At 40.1% G+C, this 17,709-nt stretch overlaps 1 long non-coding RNA gene across 1 annotated transcript; it reads right to left on the bottom strand.

The window, feature by feature from the left end:
* Positions 1-13,512: 13,512 nt before the first annotated feature.
* On the bottom strand, positions 13,513-13,987 carry LOC143733245 (uncharacterized). The gene is made up of 3 exons (XR_013201299.1): positions 13,903-13,987; positions 13,672-13,801; positions 13,513-13,578 (listed from the first exon to the last, which is right to left on the bottom strand). It is a non-coding gene; the product is annotated as an uncharacterized LOC143733245 (long non-coding RNA).
* Positions 13,988-17,709: the final 3,722 nt, after the last annotated feature.

Here is a 17,709-nt window from a genome sequence, read left to right as displayed (position 1 = left end):
GATCAAACAGTTGGTGGCACCCATTGACTCCTTTAGTATTTCCTTCCTATTATGGAAGTCAACGGGTGCCATCAACTGTGTAGTTACAAACATTCTTTAAAATATCATCTTTTTTGTTCAAAAACAGAAAGAAACTCATACAGGTTTGATACATGAGAGTGAGTAAATTACAGTTTTAATTTTTGGGTGAACTATCCGTTTAATCCAAATATTACAGACCAAGTTGATTTTCAAGATGATTGTAACACTAATTGAATTAACCATTATTAGTCTTTAGTAATGAAACAATGAATGTAGCATTCCCGGCTGAACAGATGCAAGGTACTCTCAGGAACTGATGTTTAAAGAATTTTATTCCCAGAAACACCGTAAGAGCATGTGCCCTTCTTCAGCCAGGAGCTAAGAGGTAGAAATAAACCTTTTTAAAGCTATATTTTCACAGTTCGGAAAACTCTCATCTCACTTCTCTGGAAGCTCTAATCAGAATGACGCGTCACATAGAAAATGCGCCAACATAGACACAGCGCGCCACTGCACTTCCTTACATGGACTTCAAAATAAAAGCATGTGAGGAAAGTGCCAGATGCTCTTGTAAAACAAAATGAAATACAGTGTCAACATTTCGTATTCAGCGAATAACATTAATAATCAAAACATAAACAAATAAAGAGTTTTTTTAGCTCAGGTTTAGTAAGAGTCCCCTTTTTGTGAAAACCTTTCTAAGGTATTCCATGACCACACCGCCCTCTATGGCTGGAGGTAAAGAAGGTGACGGCCCATTTCAGAGATAGGGAAATGTAATGGTCCTTTACACTCCCACCAAATCATGAGTGATTTGTATAACGTTAAGAAATATAAATTACGAATGATTTTCAAAAATATGAAATAAAAATAATTAACCTTCAACTCAGAAACGGACATAAAGTGTCGATACTATGGTGAATAAATATTAGAATTTAAGTGACATGATGAAAAGGATACACTTGGTTGTTCTCAGAAGCAGCTAGATAGTCTCTAGCAACAGGATCAGCTTCTGAACTGGGTGTTCAATGACAGACAGCTTGTTGAGTCTACGGCCATCCTTTCCCAGATTCCGGTCACCAAGGTATACCTTGACTCGTCTCACAAGCCCGTCTTTATCTGTAGTAGTCTCTGCAACTCTGCCCAGCCGCCACTCATTTCTGAGCAGATCTTCAGCCTTTCCATGACAATATCTCCCACTCGCAGGTTTCTCCTTGATGTGTGCCAGCGCTGCCTGGTGGCGATGTTGGATAGATACTCCTTACGCCAACAACTCCAAAACTGCTCTGCTAGGTACTGAACATGACGCCACCTTTTCCTTGCATAGATGTCTTCTCTGACGAATCTGCCTGGTGGTGGTAACGCTGGAATGGATTTCATAGTAAGCAGGTTATTAGGGGCGAGAGGTGCAAGGCTGTTGGGGTCGTTCAAGTTGTCAACTGAGAGTGGTCTACTGTTAACAATCGCCATAGCTTCATAAAAGAATGTCCGCAGTGATGCATCGTCAAGTCTATCAGAAGAGTGTGAGAGAGTTATGCGAAGAACATTTCTCACTGTTCTGATTTGTCTCTCCCATACCCCACCTGCATGGCTTGAATGGGGCGCATTTAGGACAAAGTCACACTGCTTCTCAGCTAAGAACACTGTCAGACGATCGGTGTCAATTTCCTTTAGAGCATTTTTTAGTTCATTCTTGGCTCAAAGTTGGTGCCTTGGTCACATTTGATTTGGCGCACTGCTCCCCGTAATGCAACGAAACAGCGCAGGCCATTGATGAAGGCATCTGTAGACATGTCATTTAGCATTTCTATATGAATAGCTCTGGAGCTGAAACATGTGAAGAGGAGGCCGTACCTTTTATGTTCCTTCCGACCCTGTTTAGTGACAAAGGGACCAAAGCAGTCCATACCGCAGCATGTGAATGGTGGGGATGGAATTGTATGCTCTGAAGGGAGGTCTGCCATTCTTTGTTCTTCTGTGGGTCTCCTGAGCTTACGACATGTTACACAGTGATGCACATGGGATGCTACTGCTCTGCTCATTCCTGGAATCCAGTAGCCTCGTGATCTGATCTCATTTACTGTGAGGCCCTTTCCTTGGTGCTTGACATTCTCATGACACTGAGAGATGATCATCTTTGTTATGTGGTGATCTTTAGGAATGACAACTGGGTGTTTGACTGAACTGGGTAAAAGCGCTTTGCAAAGCCTTCCTCCCAACTTGAGTACTCCTTCTTGATCCAGGAAGGCATCAAGATGATACAGTTTGCTGCGAGGTGACAGCTGGGCCCCAGTTCTCATTCTCCTCCTCCTCATCCTCATTTATATAGCGCTTTTAACAATGTAGATTGTTTAAAAGCAGCTTTACAGAGATAAACATATAATTTAAGGTAGCAGAGATTGGTTTAGTCACCTCAGCACTGCATTGTCATCGGGTCCAGGCGAAAGCCCCTCGTCAGATCTGGAAACGGCCTGGATCCGGCAGGCTGTGGGAAAACCTTGGGATAAACAAAGACACTAAAATTAGAGTAGATGCCATTCTTCTTATGATGTAACGAGTACATCAGGATTTAAGGGAAGTGTTCCCCAGTTCCGGCTGACCTAATCTAAGCAGCCTAATATTGAATTATAGAAGTCTATAGAGTGTTGTGTGAATGGTAGGTCAAAGAGATGTGTTTTTAGTCTAGCTTTGAACTGACAGACTGTGTCTGCTTCCCGGACAATGTTAGGAAGATTGTTCCAAAGTTTTGGTGCTAAATAGGAAAAGGATCTACCGCCAGCAGTCGATTTAGATATTCTAGGTATTATCAACTGGCCAGAACTTTGAGATTGCAATAGACGTGAAGGACTATAATGCGTTAAGAGCTCGCACAAGTACTGGGGAGCTAAACCATTTAGTGCTTTGTAAGTAATCAGCAATATTTTAAAATTTATACGATGTTTAATAGGGAGCCAATGCAGTGTTGACAGAACCGGGCTAATATGGTCATACTTCCTGGTTCTGGTAAGAACTCTAGCGGCTGCGTTTTGAACTAGCTGTAGTTTGTTTATTAAGCGTGCAGGGCAACCACCCAGTAGAGCATTACAATAATCTAGCCTTGATGTCATGAACGCATGAACTAGTTGTTCCGCATTTGTCAATGTGAGCATATGACGTAATTTAGATATATTTTTAAGATGGAAAAATGTGTTTTACAGACACTAGACACGTGACTTTCAAATGAAAGATTGGTATCAAAGAGCACACCCAGGTTCCTAACTGACGACGAAGACTTAACAGAGCAGGCATCAAGTGTTAAACAGTATTCTAGGTTATTACGTGTGGAAGTTTTTTGTCCAATAATTAGAATCTCTGGTTTTTCAGAATTTAGTAGTAGGAAATTACTAGTCATCCAATTTTTTATATCAACTATGCATTCCGATAATTTTGTGAATTGGTGAGTTTCGTTAGGTTTGGAAGAAATATAGAGCTGAGTATCATCAGCATAACAGTGAAAGCTAATTCCATGTTTCCTAATGATATCTCCTAAAGGTAGCATGTACAGAGTGAAAAGCAGCGGTCCAAGAACTGAGCCTTGTGGTACGCCATACTGAACTTGTGATCGATAAGACATCTCTTCATTTACTGCTACAAACTGATAGCGGTCAGATAAATATGATTTAAACCATGCTAATGCAATTCCACTAATGCCAACATCGTTTTTTAGTCTATTTAAGAGAATGTTGTGGTCAATGGTGTCAAATGCAGCACTAAGATCAAGTAACACTAATAGAGAGATACAACCACGATCGGATGATGAGCAAATCATTTGTGACTCTAATGAGAGCTGTCTCAGTGCTATGGTGCGGTCTAAATCCTGACTGGAAATCCTCGCAGATATCATTTCCTTCAAGAAAGGAACACAGTTGTGAGGATACTGCTTTTTCTAATATCTTTGATAGAAAAGGTAGATTTGAGATCGGCCTGTAATTGACTAATTCTGTAGGATCAAGTTGCGTTTTTTTAACAAGTGGTTTAATCATAGCCACCTTAAAGGTTTTTGGTACGTATCCTTGAGACAAAGACGAATTAATGATGTTAAGAAGAGAATCTATGACTTCTGGAAGCATCTCTTTCAATAGTTTAGTCGGTATAGGGTCTAACATACATGTTGTCGATTTAGATGAATTAACAAGTTTGCAAAATTCTTCCTCTCCTATGGCAATGAATGAATCAAATTTTACCTCAGGGAGACTATAATGCACTCCCTGATGCTGTAGTAGACGGTTGCATAGTTATAATTGTGTCCCTAATATTATCAATCTTATAAGTGAAGAAGTTCATAAAGTCATTACTGCTGTGTTTCTTGGAAACTTCTGGGCTTGAAGCTTTCTTTTTCGTTAGTGTAGCCACTTTTTCAAATAAATACCTAGGATTATGTTTATTTTCTTCTAATAAGGTTGAAAAATAATCAGATCTAGCAGCTTTTAAAGCCTCTCTGTAACCAATCAAGCTCTCCTTCCAAGAAATCCGAAATACCTCTAGTTTTGTTTTCTTCCAGTTGCGCTGCATTTTTTGGCTGCTCTCTTAAGGGCCCGGGTGTGCTCTTTGTACCACGCCGTTGGACTATTTTCTTTAATCTTCTTTAAGCGCAACAGAGCAACTGTGTCTAAAGTGCTGGAAAGGAGAGAGTTAAACGTTTCTGTTGGAATATCAAGTTCTTCTAAGCTATCTGGGATGCTGAGATGATGAAACTGATTAGGAAGATTATTGATAAAGCAATCTTTAGTGGCAGAAGTGACAGGTCTAACATACTTGTAACACGGATTTGGCTTCTCAGCCTTGGCTAAATGTAATTTACATGAGACTAGATAATGATCTGAGATATCGTCGCTCTGCTGCAGAATTTCAACAGCATCAACATTGATTCCATGTGATAATATTAGATGATTGTTACGAGTATGAGTATGATTACGACAATGAGTAGGTCCTGGCATGTGTTGTCTAACTCCAATAGAGTTAAGAATGTCTTTAAATGCCAATCCCATTGCATCTTTTTCATTATCTACATGTATATTAAAATCACCAACAATTAGGACTTTATCTGCAGTCAATACTAATTCTGATAGAAAGTCAGCAAATTCTTTGATAAAATCTTTATGGTGCCCTGGTGGCCTGTATACAGTTGCCAGCAGAATTCTTAAACTTGATTTATCGTTTACATTATATATTTTTACATTAAGCACCAACACTTCAAAATAAGTATATTTAAAACTAGATTTTTTAGTGGTTTTGAAAATATTACTATAAATTACAGCAACACCTCCCCCTTTGCCTTTCAGGCGAGGTTCATGTTTATAACAGTAATCATGGGGGGTGGACTCATTTAAAGTAATGTAATCGTTTGGTTTTAGCCAGGTTTCTGTCAAACACAGCACATCTAGGTTATAATCTGAAATCATATCATTAACTATGAGCGCTTTTGAAGTAAGGGATCGGATATTCAGCAACCCAAGCTTCATCGTTTGTTCATCTGTATTATATCTATTTTTTATTTGTTGAATATCAATTACATTTTTAACCTTAGATCGGTTTGGAAGTTTTTTGGATTTCCAAATTCGGGGAACAGACACAGTCTCTATATGATGATATCTAGGTGAAAGAGGCTCTATGTGATGGGATTTATCTGACCTTGGTGACGCGAGGCCGCTAGCAGACGGTCGGTTTAGCCAGTTTGTCTGCTTCCTGACCTGAGCCCCAGATTGTCATGTTTTGTCTCTAAGACTATGAGCCAAATTACTAGAGAGAAGAGCAGCACCATCCCAGGAGGGATGAATACCATCTCTTTTCAACAGGTCAGGTTTGCCCCCAAAAACTTTTCCAATTGTCTATGAATTCTATATTATTTTGCGGACACCACTTAGACAGCCATCCCAGGAGGGATGAATACCATCTCTTTTCAACAGGTCAGGTTTGCCCCCAAAAACTTTTCCAATTGTATATGAATTCTGTATTATTTTGCGGACACCACTTAGACAGCCAGCCAGCCAGCCAGCCACCATTGAGTGATGACAATCTGCTAACTATCTCATCACTCCTTCGAACAGGAAGGGGGCCAGAGCAAATTACAGTGCCTGACATCGTACTTGCGAGATCAAACACCTCTTTAATATTAATTTTGGTGATCTCCGACTGGCGGAGTCGAACATCATTAGTGCCGACGTGAATAACAATCTTAGAGAATTTACGATTAGCATTAGCCAGCACTTTTAAATTTGCTTTGATGTCAGGCGCTCTGGCTCCCGGCAAACATGTGACTATGTTGGCTGGTGTCCCTATTTTCACGTTCCGTGTAATAGAATCGCCAATTACCAGGGCACAATCAACAGCATTCTCAGTGGGTGCTTCACTGAGCGGGGCAAATCGATTTGTTATGGTAATCGGAACGGAAGAGTGGTTTTTTGATCCGCGACTAGAGCGATCCCTCATCGTCACCCATTTGCCTTGCTGCACAGGCAATAATTCAGCCGGAACCGAATCATGTAAAGAGTTCACTATGCTAGGCGCATCCAAAATAGTATCTAAAGCTCTAGCACACTTACTATCCTTAATTAAAGTTTGGATGCGTGTTTCTAATTCTGAAATCTTCTCCGTCAACCTGACTGTCTCCTTGCATTTATCACATATAAACCCTATATTGCCAACGGGCAAGGCTATGCTAAACATGTAAGATGAAGTGCAGGTGACAATAACAGGACAAGACAATACTCACCGTGTTTGTTGACTGATTCTTACTCAGCTGGGCTTTTTATGAACTCAGAGGCGCAGGCGCGCGAGAGAAAAATAAATAAATAACTGAGCGCACGGATGGCGCGTTAACAGGCTAGCGATTTACTAGCGTGTTGTGCTAATAATAACGGAAGCTAGCGATGTCAAGTTAATCTGAGATGTTGTCTAAGCTGTATTTAGTAGTATAAACAACTAGAAATGGTAGTAAATGGTTCAAAACAAAGAAATACAAAGTAAATGGTTCAAAACAAAGAAATACAAAGCTAATACGAGGCTTAGACGGAGCTTACAGCCTCGAAGCAAACAAAACACAGCAGGCAGCTAGGCAGACAGGAGCAATCCATCAGGATCAGCAATTGATCAGAAGTCAAATTCCAAAGCTGCGCACTCCATCCTCAAATAGGAGCACTGGCCATATCCGCTGTTGCTGGCATCAGAGAAGTGATGAAGTTCTCTTTTGATGACCTTTCCGAAGTTCGCAGGTACATAGCAGCGGGGTATATTGATCTTTTCTAAGTTCATAAGATCAGCTTTCCAATGTTCCCACCTTGGCTGCAATTCTTTAAGAAGGGGGTCATCCCATCCTGTTCCGTTTCTGCACATTTCCTGAAGCACTAATTTTCCACTGAGCAGGAAAGGAGCAATAAAGCCCAGTGGATCATACAGTGATGCAACTGTAGATAGTATGCCACGGCGTGTTGCTGGCTGGTCTTTGAGGTCAACAAAGAAAGCTCTTTCTACAGGTGTGTCATCGAAGTGGAGGTCAAGCGCCTTCACTTCAATGGCTCGTTCAGAAATTGGAATACTACCCAGGACAACTCTGTCATTTGAAATAAACTTGTGTAGTCTAAGACCACCTGAGGCACACAGTTGCCGGGCTTCTCTTGCTACCTGGACAGGTTCTTCTGTGGTGGCTACACTGGTGACACCGTCATCTACATAAAATTCTTTTGTGATGAATTTTGAGCCAAGAGGATACATACACTCATTCTACTTAGCAAGGTGTTTCAGACCATAGTTGGCGCATACAGGTGATGAGGTTGCACCAAAAAGATGGACCTTTATGCAGTACTCTTGTGGGTGTAAAGCGAAGTCTCAATTTTTCTACCAGAGAAAATGGAGGTAGTTTCGATCTGCTTCTTCCACATGAAATTGTTGAAACATCTTTTCTACATCGCACATAAGGGCAACGGGATGTTGTCTGAATCTAAGAAGAACACCAGTCAGCTTATTCATTAAATCTGGGCGTTGGAGCAAGTGATCATTGAGGCTGGTTCCCTGGTACTTGGCAGAGCAGTCAAAGACGACAGGAGTTTGTCTGGCTTCTTAGGATGATAAACCCCATGGTGAGGGATGTTCCACTTCTCTCCATCCTTTCTTTCATCATGCACTTCTTCCGCATCACCTCCCTCAATGACCTCTTCCATAAACCTCACATAGTGGTCCTTGTACCTTTCATCTTTCAGCAATTTCCTTTTAAGATGATTGAGCCTTACGACAGCAAGCTGCTTATTGTTAAGGAAGTGAGGTCTCTCTTTGAAGGGGAGAGGCATCTCGTAATGCCCGTTGTCGTTCTTTCTTATGCCTTGCTGCAGTTTGGTCAAGAAGAGGATGTCATCCTGTGACACAGTTTTATTATCTTCACCAGCGTCTTTGAAGTCAGACTCCAATACCTTAATAACATCAGCTGGAGTCACTGGGGGAAGCTATTTAATGCTGACTCTATGACTGATGGTGTTGAAGCTTTGTGATTCATGGTGTGAAGACAAGCGACCAACAATGCTCCATCCAAGGTCTGTATGGACTGCATAAGGTTCATCATCTCCTCCTAATATCACCTGTTTAGGTGCCAAAGCCTTTGGACAGCTGTAGCCTATCAGGAGTCCAACCTCACAATCCTGCAGAGGTGGAATTTTGTCCACTATTGTAGAGAGATGCTTCCAGTGTCGTGCTGTGTCACAGGTAGGGATGTGAGTACGGTTCACTGGAATGGAGTCCTTAGTATTGGCAAGGGGCAGGTTGAGGACAACGGGGGAGCTGTAGTCTCTTACTTTGAGACCTGACAACCCTTTCACTTGGCATGACAACATCCTTTGCCGTCATGGTTGTCAACTTCAGTCTTGCAGCACAGGAGTCAGCTTGTAGCTTGTTGCTCAGGTCTCGATCAACAAACACAGCATCACTCTGGGTAGGGATGGGACGATTACCGGTTTCACTATAAACCACTATAAAATGTACTGACGTTTAGTAATATCGTTAAAAATTCAATTATCATTAAAACCGTGTTTGATTATCACGATTTTAATAACTCTCTATAAATCCTGTCCAGCCAGCAACACTCCGACGCAGGCGCGCAATGTTGGGGTTTTTCTTTATATTCGAGAAGGAATGGCGGAAGGCGGTGACCGTGTTCGGGAGATTTTTCAGCCTTTTAAGAGGACCAAATCTGAGGTGTGGTCATATTTTGGCATTTACAAAAATCCTGAGGGAAACTTAATCGAGGATGGTCACTCTGTCTGCAGAACAGGCACAAAAAAGGTTGATGCAATAGGGGTAAACCGTAAACACTTCAATCGTCCTTTGTGACCATCATCCACTGTTGTAGCGAACGCAAGGCAAGTTAACTTTGATCTCAATACTAAAACTACGTCTGGGAAATAATTAGTCAAAAAATGTTGTTTTGAGTTAAAATATTTTATCTCACTCACTTGAAATAAACTTGAAGCTTCCGCGAAGAAAAGTTCACAGCAATAACTGACTTTGAGCCAAAGGCGAACCAACAAGTTCAAACAAGACAAGACTATTAAGAGTGACATTTAAGAGTAATTAATGTATATTCATTGTACACTTATAACACCGATTTTTTTTTACCACATAATTACAGGGACATATTGAATAGAGATGAATGTCTCTATTCTTACCTGTTAAATACATTTTGTACAGCGTAAAAAACTCTTCCAGACAAGATGATCACAACAATATTATCAAATTCTGTAAACAATAAATCAACTCTGATTTCATTTTCAATACAATCTAAAACGGAGACGCAAGTTGACAAGTGGTATTTGAATGAAATGAAAGCGCGCGTCCGTTGTGATATACATGGATGTGCGCTGAGTTATAATGCGTTGCTATTGACAACGGTCATTATAAGGAAGGAAATGCCACAGAATAGAATCTTGCTTTAAAAAGTGCATAGAGCTGCTCGTTTTATTTGTTGTTTGTTGATTCTTGAAAACTTGTTGAAATGTTTCAGTGTGAGCATCAGTTCTTTTTTAACACTTTCATCTTGTTTTAACAAAACCGTGATAATATTGATAATCACGATAATTTCAGTCACTATAATCGTGATATGAAATTTTCATACCGTCCCATCCCTAACTCTGGGTGTCAAGCAGAGCATAAACAAGTTTTTCAGAGCCTGGATTCCTCTCGGTTGATACCCACACTGGCGCGATCATTGAAGTATTGGTGGATGGCTCACCATTCCCTACTTTGTGAGACATAGTGGCAGTTGTCTCTGTGTCATCTTGGTTTGAGAATAAAGCAGAGTTTACTTTCTTTCTGTAGTTTTCATCATGTAGGCACGTTGGATGTCTACCTCTACAGGTGTCACAGGATAGGCGGTGATGGCAGTCTTTTGCGCTGTAGCCTAGTTTCATGCAACCGTAGCAGAGTTTGTTCTCCTTCACATATTTCCGTTTCTCTTCTAATGATTTTGCCACAAATTTAGTACAATTGTGGATCATATGCTTGCTGTCTTTGCAGAAGAAACACATTAAAAAAATTCCTTGAGTTTGCTTTTGTTTGTTTTCTGTGGACTGTTTGTATGTGGAAGACATTAGCTCTGTTCCTTTTACTGTCCTTAAGGTTCCATTTTTCCGGAGTGGGGTCAGAGGCACAAAAAGCACTGAAGGAGGTGACTGGATTACAAGTAATCTCACGAATACAATCTCTGCTTCCATTGACATGAAGGTCACAAAATCTATGAGCTTTGGAAAGTCATGAGTCTCAATCAGTGTCTGAGTGACCTGACGGTTCCACCTTGCTGCTGCCAAATCTGGTAATTTGAGTACCAGTTTCTGATTTTCATCACAATCATTGAGTATTTCAAGCCCTTTGACATGAGGCAACTCTTGATGACATGCATTCAAGAAGTCAGAGAATTCTCTGAAACCTTCTGCATCTTTAGGCTGAATCTTAGGCCATTTGGCTAGTTTTTCTCTAAATGCCTTCTGTACAACAAATGGCTGTCCATACCGTTGGTTCAGCTTGCTCCATGCATCATTATAGGCCTCATCATCATTCCTGTAGAAGATGCCATCAAGAGACTTACGAGCTGGCCCACCAACTTAGCATTTTAAATAGTGCAGCTTGTCAGCAGAAGACATGGCCTTTCCATCAATGAGCGAAACAAATGCAGCCTTCCACTCAATGAACTGGATAGGATCACCATTGAACACAGGTGGTTCTGTTGTAGGCAGCCTGTTCAGGGCTATGCTATCTTGGACAGCTTGAGCGAGATAAGATATATCAGATTTCGAAGGTGAGGATGTTGCTGTGATGTTGGTAGGACGTTGAATGGGAAATGGAACCACATGCTGCTGCGTTGTTATGCTTACCTCCTGCTGTTCCCTTGTATTCGTGTCTGAAAAATGAATGCTGGCTTCCTGTGCGATTTCTTGATCATAGGCCTGAAGTCTGGCTCTAGCTGCTTTTAAATCCTTCTCTGCCTTTAGTTTTTTTCAATTCACACTTTTGAGCTTCAATTTCTTGTATAATTGAGTACCTGGCTTCTTTGGCTGCTAATTCAGCTGCTGCATCTGCCCGCTTGGCTGCAATGGACAGCACTGAAGACCTTGATGATGTGGGGCATGAGACTGTGGATCCATAGACAGAGCAAGCATAATCATGATGGAGTAACTCACGAAGGCTGTGTTTAAAATGTTCTCGGTCAAAGTCCTCAAGGCATGCCATTCTGTCAAAAATGATCTTCGAAATATCTTTTGTCACAGCTTCACAAGTATCAATTCTGCGTCTGGTGTCACTGGATGGAGTGATGTAATCTCTAATTTCTAGGTAGACGAGCATGACATCATCTCTTCCCTTCTCAAGTGCATTAATAAGTGCTACCAGTTGGCTCCCACTAACGTCTGTTTTTGGCTCTTCCCTTGTGTTGCGAGCGCAGTCCTTCCATTGTTCATACAGCTGAATCAATCTTTTTTTCCTTTTTCAGGGCCTCCTCCTTTTTATACGCACGCATCTTCTCCGTGGGTTTCCGTTGTCGATCAGAACGGTGAAGCTCCTCCTCTTCCATTCCATTATGAGGCGCCTCCACCAGCTAATCTGGGTTGTTATTTTCAGAAGCGTCCATTTTCTTTATAGGAGTGCCACAGACTAGATTGTCACCTCAAGTCCTTTGGTTGTCATTAGACAGCTTTCAGATGTGTGGTAGGACAGATGAAGTGAAGCTGTTGTTCTTCTGGGTAAAGCTCTTACTGTAGCATTCCCGGCTGAACAGATGCAAGGTACTCTCAGGAACTGATGTTTAAAGAATTTTATTCCCAGAAACACCGTAAGAGCTTGTGCCCTTCTTCAGCCAGGAGCTAAGAGGTAGAAATAAACCTTTTTAAAGCTATATTTTCACAGTTCGGAAAACTCTCATCTCACTTCTCTGGAAGCTCTAATCAGAATGACGCGTCACATAGAAAATGCGCCAACATACACACAGCGCGCCACTGCACTTCCTTACACGGACTTCAAAATAAAAGCATGTGAGGAAAGTGGCAGATGCTCTTGTAAAACAAAATAAAAATACAGTGTCAACATTTTGTATCAGCGAAAAACATTAATAAACCAAAACATAAACAAATAAAGAGTTTTTTTAGCTCAGGTTTAGTAAGAGTCCCTTTTTTGTGAAAACCTTTCTAAGGTATTCCATGACCACACCGCCCTCTATGGCTGGAGGTAAAGAAGGTGACGGCCCATTTCAGAGATAGGGAGATTTAATGGTCCTTTACAATGAATCTTTCCCTGTTGTTTTATTTCACGAGATCCTTACATTGACTGGGAGGACAGTGGGTATATTTTGGATCCACACACTGTGGTGAATGTCCCAGGTTTGACAGCCCTCTAACTCCCGAGCAAGTGGAGCAGCTGAGAGAACATATCAATCCTCTACAACCCTCTGAGTCCAATGTCATTGACATTTTTTTGAGTACAGTTCAATATGTTGAAAATTTGCTAGGTGATAATCAGATAGTTGCATGTTTTTTTTTATGCTTTTTAGTTGATTTTTCTAACTATTTTACTTTTTTTAGCAGAAGATGTAATTTAATCAAATCAAATAAACAACATTGAGTTTTTGGATAAGATTTGTATTGACTATATCACATTGAACATTAAGTCTATATCATTAAACTACAAAATATAAAACCCAAAAATGAGTGTACGGCCCAAATTACACATTATTATAATATTATAACATGCCATATTTAGACAAGCAACAGTAACAAAGAAAATGTTCAATCTAAAACGGTTTAAGAAATTCATAAACATCTACACAAGGCCAAAACCACTCTCCACAGCCTGCAGACACACCATCATGTCAGCTGTGAGAGCTGAGAGGGAGGTATAGTGATCTGGCAGACGAATGGGCTCTTGACAACTATATGCCTTTGGTAATTGGTTTGGTCCACTGGACTGAAAAAACTTCCAGCTTGAGGGTGCGTGGCACTACTTCCCATCCAACCCAAAATTTGACAAGTTTCCTCAGATTGCTGGGTGATGCTAAGACAAAAAAGAGAAAAAAAAATGGGTTATTGTTTAATGTTCACATATAACAGAAAAAAGTAGTACCATCTAGTAATACAAAAACATTACCATGTTCAACAAAGGTTCTCAAAAGGCCTGTGACGAGAGTAAGTTTCTCAGGCTGTATGTCGTCAGCATCACTGTCGTCACTGTCTTCTGTATGCTGTGGTTGGGGCCACTGGATGGCTTGCAGGATCATCTGTAATACCAAAAAATAATAATTCAGTGTTCAAGTCATGCTATCAAACCAAATACTTTGTCCAAGTGAATTTATAATTCTTGCACATTTTGTCAATTTACCTCAGGTGTGATTTCAACTTCACTTTCTCTTGGGAACAGCAGGGGTAACACATCTGGTCTACAGCTGATAAGTGGCCAGACACCACCCAGCAAGCAATTTTGCGTCTAATAGACGTCTAATAGCCGTCAAAACACAGCCCAGACGTCTAGGCTAAAACGAGGCTAATTTGGGGCTGTCAGTGAAAATCTAATAGACGTCTAAACATAGCCCAAGAATAGACAGCTATTGAATGACTACATATATACGTCTAATAGACGTCTAACCATAGCCCAAGAATAGACTAGTCATCAATTAGACAGCTATTAAACGACTACATATATACGTCTAATAGACAGGCAATATAGGTCTAGGCTAAAACAAGGCTAATTTTGGGCTGTCAGTGAAAATCTAATAGACGTCTAACCATAGCCCAAGAATAGACTAGTCATCAATTACACTACATATACATGTAATTGACAACAAAATGAGGCATAAGGATTCTTTTCACTCAAATACAACAGGTTCTCATAAATGAAAATCCATCCAAACTAATTGAATATAAAGGATTTATTTAGAACAATTATATTAACAACTTAGACAACATTCAAACATAAAAATGAACAAATAAAAAAATATGTAAAACAACTTAAGATACTAAAATTTTTAAGAATTAATTGTTAGCTTTATATCCATAACCACCATCCCCTGCTCTCCCTGGTGCTTGTTTAAAATGACCAGAAATTGCATTTTTTATTTCCCATTCAGTCGCCGAAGGAATGTTGGCCATCACTGCGTCTGCCAAATGAGAAAAAAAAAATTATTGCTCAAGAAAAGCATTGTTGACAATCATTTTTAACTAATTACAGTCATTCACTTTTGCTAGGATGCACACTAGAGCTGGCCAATATAGAGTTAATGGAAAATAGATTGAGATTATATAGTTTATATCAATATAGACAATTTATATCAATATTTTTAATAAATTAATATCAATAATTAAATTAAGGCCAACGTAAATTTCTAATCTTCTGATGCATTATGAACCATCCAGAGCTGACCTCTCAGGTCACCTGGGACAGTAGCCAGCTACTTTTATATCCCTAAAGTCAAAACAAAACATGGAGAAGCAGCATTCAGTTTTTATGCACCATATATCTGAAACAAATTCACTGAAAACGGAATGTATGCTGCATATTTTAATTCTTTTAAATCAAGTTTAAAGACTTTACTGTTTGCCACTACCTTTTAATTGGAAAGGAAAAAATAATTTTTTATAATTTCTTTTCATGTTGCTGTTAAGTTTTATGTAAAGTATACTTTGAAAATGTGCATTAAATCAAAACCTATTATTTCTTACTCTAATCTAAAAACAAAAATATATTGGTATCTTTAATAATAATACAAATAAAATAGTAATGATAAGTTTCATAGTTTCATGCTTACCACCTCGAATTTAGATTCATTTTAGATTAAGGGCACACAGTTGCAATAACACGTGCAGGTAACGTTAACTCTGCAATGGTAATGTTAAAATGTCACGGTTTCTACACATTATAACAACTAACTTATTTAAACAATGAACATAACAAAAATAACACGCATACTTACAAGATCGAAGTATACATTTGAAGTTTTCAGAGTGTCGCTCGCCCGTTGCTCTCCGACAGCTGCCTCGTGTAAAATAAAATTGAAAATGGCAGAAATGTTTATCGCGAGATCTGGTTAAAGTGATATAGTCGCGCAATGCCGCCAGTAGTCCCAGTAGTCATGTCTCAGTAGTGTTTCGATTGTGCCATCTCGCGGTTGAGAAATGCAATTGCATTTGATTTAATTTGAAATGATAGACAGTCATATCGTAGATTGTGTATGAATGTTATTATGTTTATGTGTGACAGGCAGCAAACATTAAGCTGTGTGAGCAAAAACATTTTTAAGACTAATATTCTTATACTATTTCGCTGGTATGAATCATGGCTAGCCAAGCCGTACGTAGACCAGATTGCTTTGATTTCGCCAGGTGGGCTAAAGTAGACCGCATATAGCCCGTCCAATTCGGAGCTAAATCGTGACTACAGATCGACCATGTCGTGAAATGACACATTGAACCTTGCAAATATCATTACCAATGCGAACATGATGGAATATCAACCATTTCATGCACTGCCTGGCAAAAAACTACAATTACTCAGTTTTGACTAAAAGTGGGCTACAATAGCCGGGTCTGAATACGAGCTAAATCGTGGCTACGCACAGCCTACATATATAACATGTAAAATAAAGCAAACCAAACACCTTGTAATCACAGTTGACTTTGCTTACATGATGGAATATCATACATCTCACAAGTTATTTTGGAAAAAAATTAATTTATCCAGATTAAATGTTATTTGGGCTAAAAGTGGGTTACACATAGCCGGACTATATCGGGTCTATAACCGAGACGTTGAAATGACGGCTATTGCTTGCTGGGCAGTGTCCTTCAATCAGGACAACATAGAAACAAAGGAGGAGCCAGAATATATTACAGCATGAGTGAGAAGCTGTTGGATGAGCAGCATCTTGTTGCTCCTCTTGTTTGGTACTGCAAAGTAAAAGTCCAAACAAAGGTTGGATACTTGTGAGGTCTCATCCTCAGTCCATTCATCTTTCAGTAGCTATAAGACACAAGCATTATGAAGCGCACAGAATTAGCTGCTATTTTTTACATGTCTGCATTTCATCAGACACCACAAAACACTGTTGAAAGACCTGGTTAATTTTCTGTACTCACTAGACGAATCGTCTCCCTTTGTTCAATGTCTGGGCAGTCCTCTAAACAGAGATTTGTGGTGGCTGTGTCATTTGTGCCCCCTGTCAAAGAAAGTACTATTGGCAGGCTTACGCCGGGTTCACACCGGACGCTGAAGCGGCGCGGAACGGAAAATCACGCGCGGTCCGGCGCCTGCCTGTTCACACCAGACGCGTATTCTTCGCGGAGGTCGACAAGCGCTTCTGCTCAGTTGTTGTTTATTCAGAGCTAATTTTTTACATCATGGGTAAGTAAATAACCTCATAATATAAATACACCATGTTTCTGTAACCAAGAAGTTTGTACACTTCTTTTATTAATCCGTTGTCGAGACACACACGCAGCCAGAGAGAGAATATGGTAGACAGTTATAGTAGTGTGTATATATACCGTTGAAATATACATCCTCTCTTCAAATGTATTACATCTATTTTCCTCTTCCTGTTTCCCAGTGCGAGTAGACAGGAGGAGAGCCCTTGCCCTATATCTTTTGATTATAGGGTATTATAGGGTATTTTAATTTGAAAATTGCTTATATTTTGACAGTTGATCGGATGGTCGAGTGTTTCTTGGTGTAACTTCCTGCCGAAATTGACGCGGATCACTCGCGGCTTGCGAAAAAAATAGACCAGACGCCGAAACTGACGCTTCACGGCGCTCCGCGTCTGGTGTGAACGACACCATAGGTTAACATGGGCGCCGAAAGGAAGCGGCCTCCGTTCCGCGCCGCTTCAGCGTCCGGTGTGAACCCGCCGTTAGGCCTGACGAAGCAGGACCTTGATTGATTAACGAGTGGCCAATCATTCTTCCAGCCATCACAAAAAGTTCACTCTCAACAAGTACAGCTGATGCAGTAGGCAAAAGGTGGTCTATTTCCCCTCAAACAGAGTGGTCTCTGCTGCATTTCCTGACAGGAATACATTGCAAATAGAAAATTACAGTCCATAACAACAAGCTTGTAAATATACATATTTTTTTCAAAACTTGTAGTTTGAGATATTTTACGGCAACACTTTACAATAAGTTTTCTTTTGTTAAC

Source organism: Siphateles boraxobius, unplaced genomic scaffold, assembly GCF_051911475.1.
Source record: "Siphateles boraxobius isolate OS27281-9 unplaced genomic scaffold, OSU_SipBor_1 92, whole genome shotgun sequence".
In the NCBI taxonomy this organism is placed as follows: Eukaryota; Metazoa; Chordata; class Actinopteri; order Cypriniformes; family Leuciscidae; genus Siphateles; species Siphateles boraxobius.
Note: the sequence above shows the minus strand (reverse complement) of the source record. Positions and strands in the feature narration are given on the sequence as shown.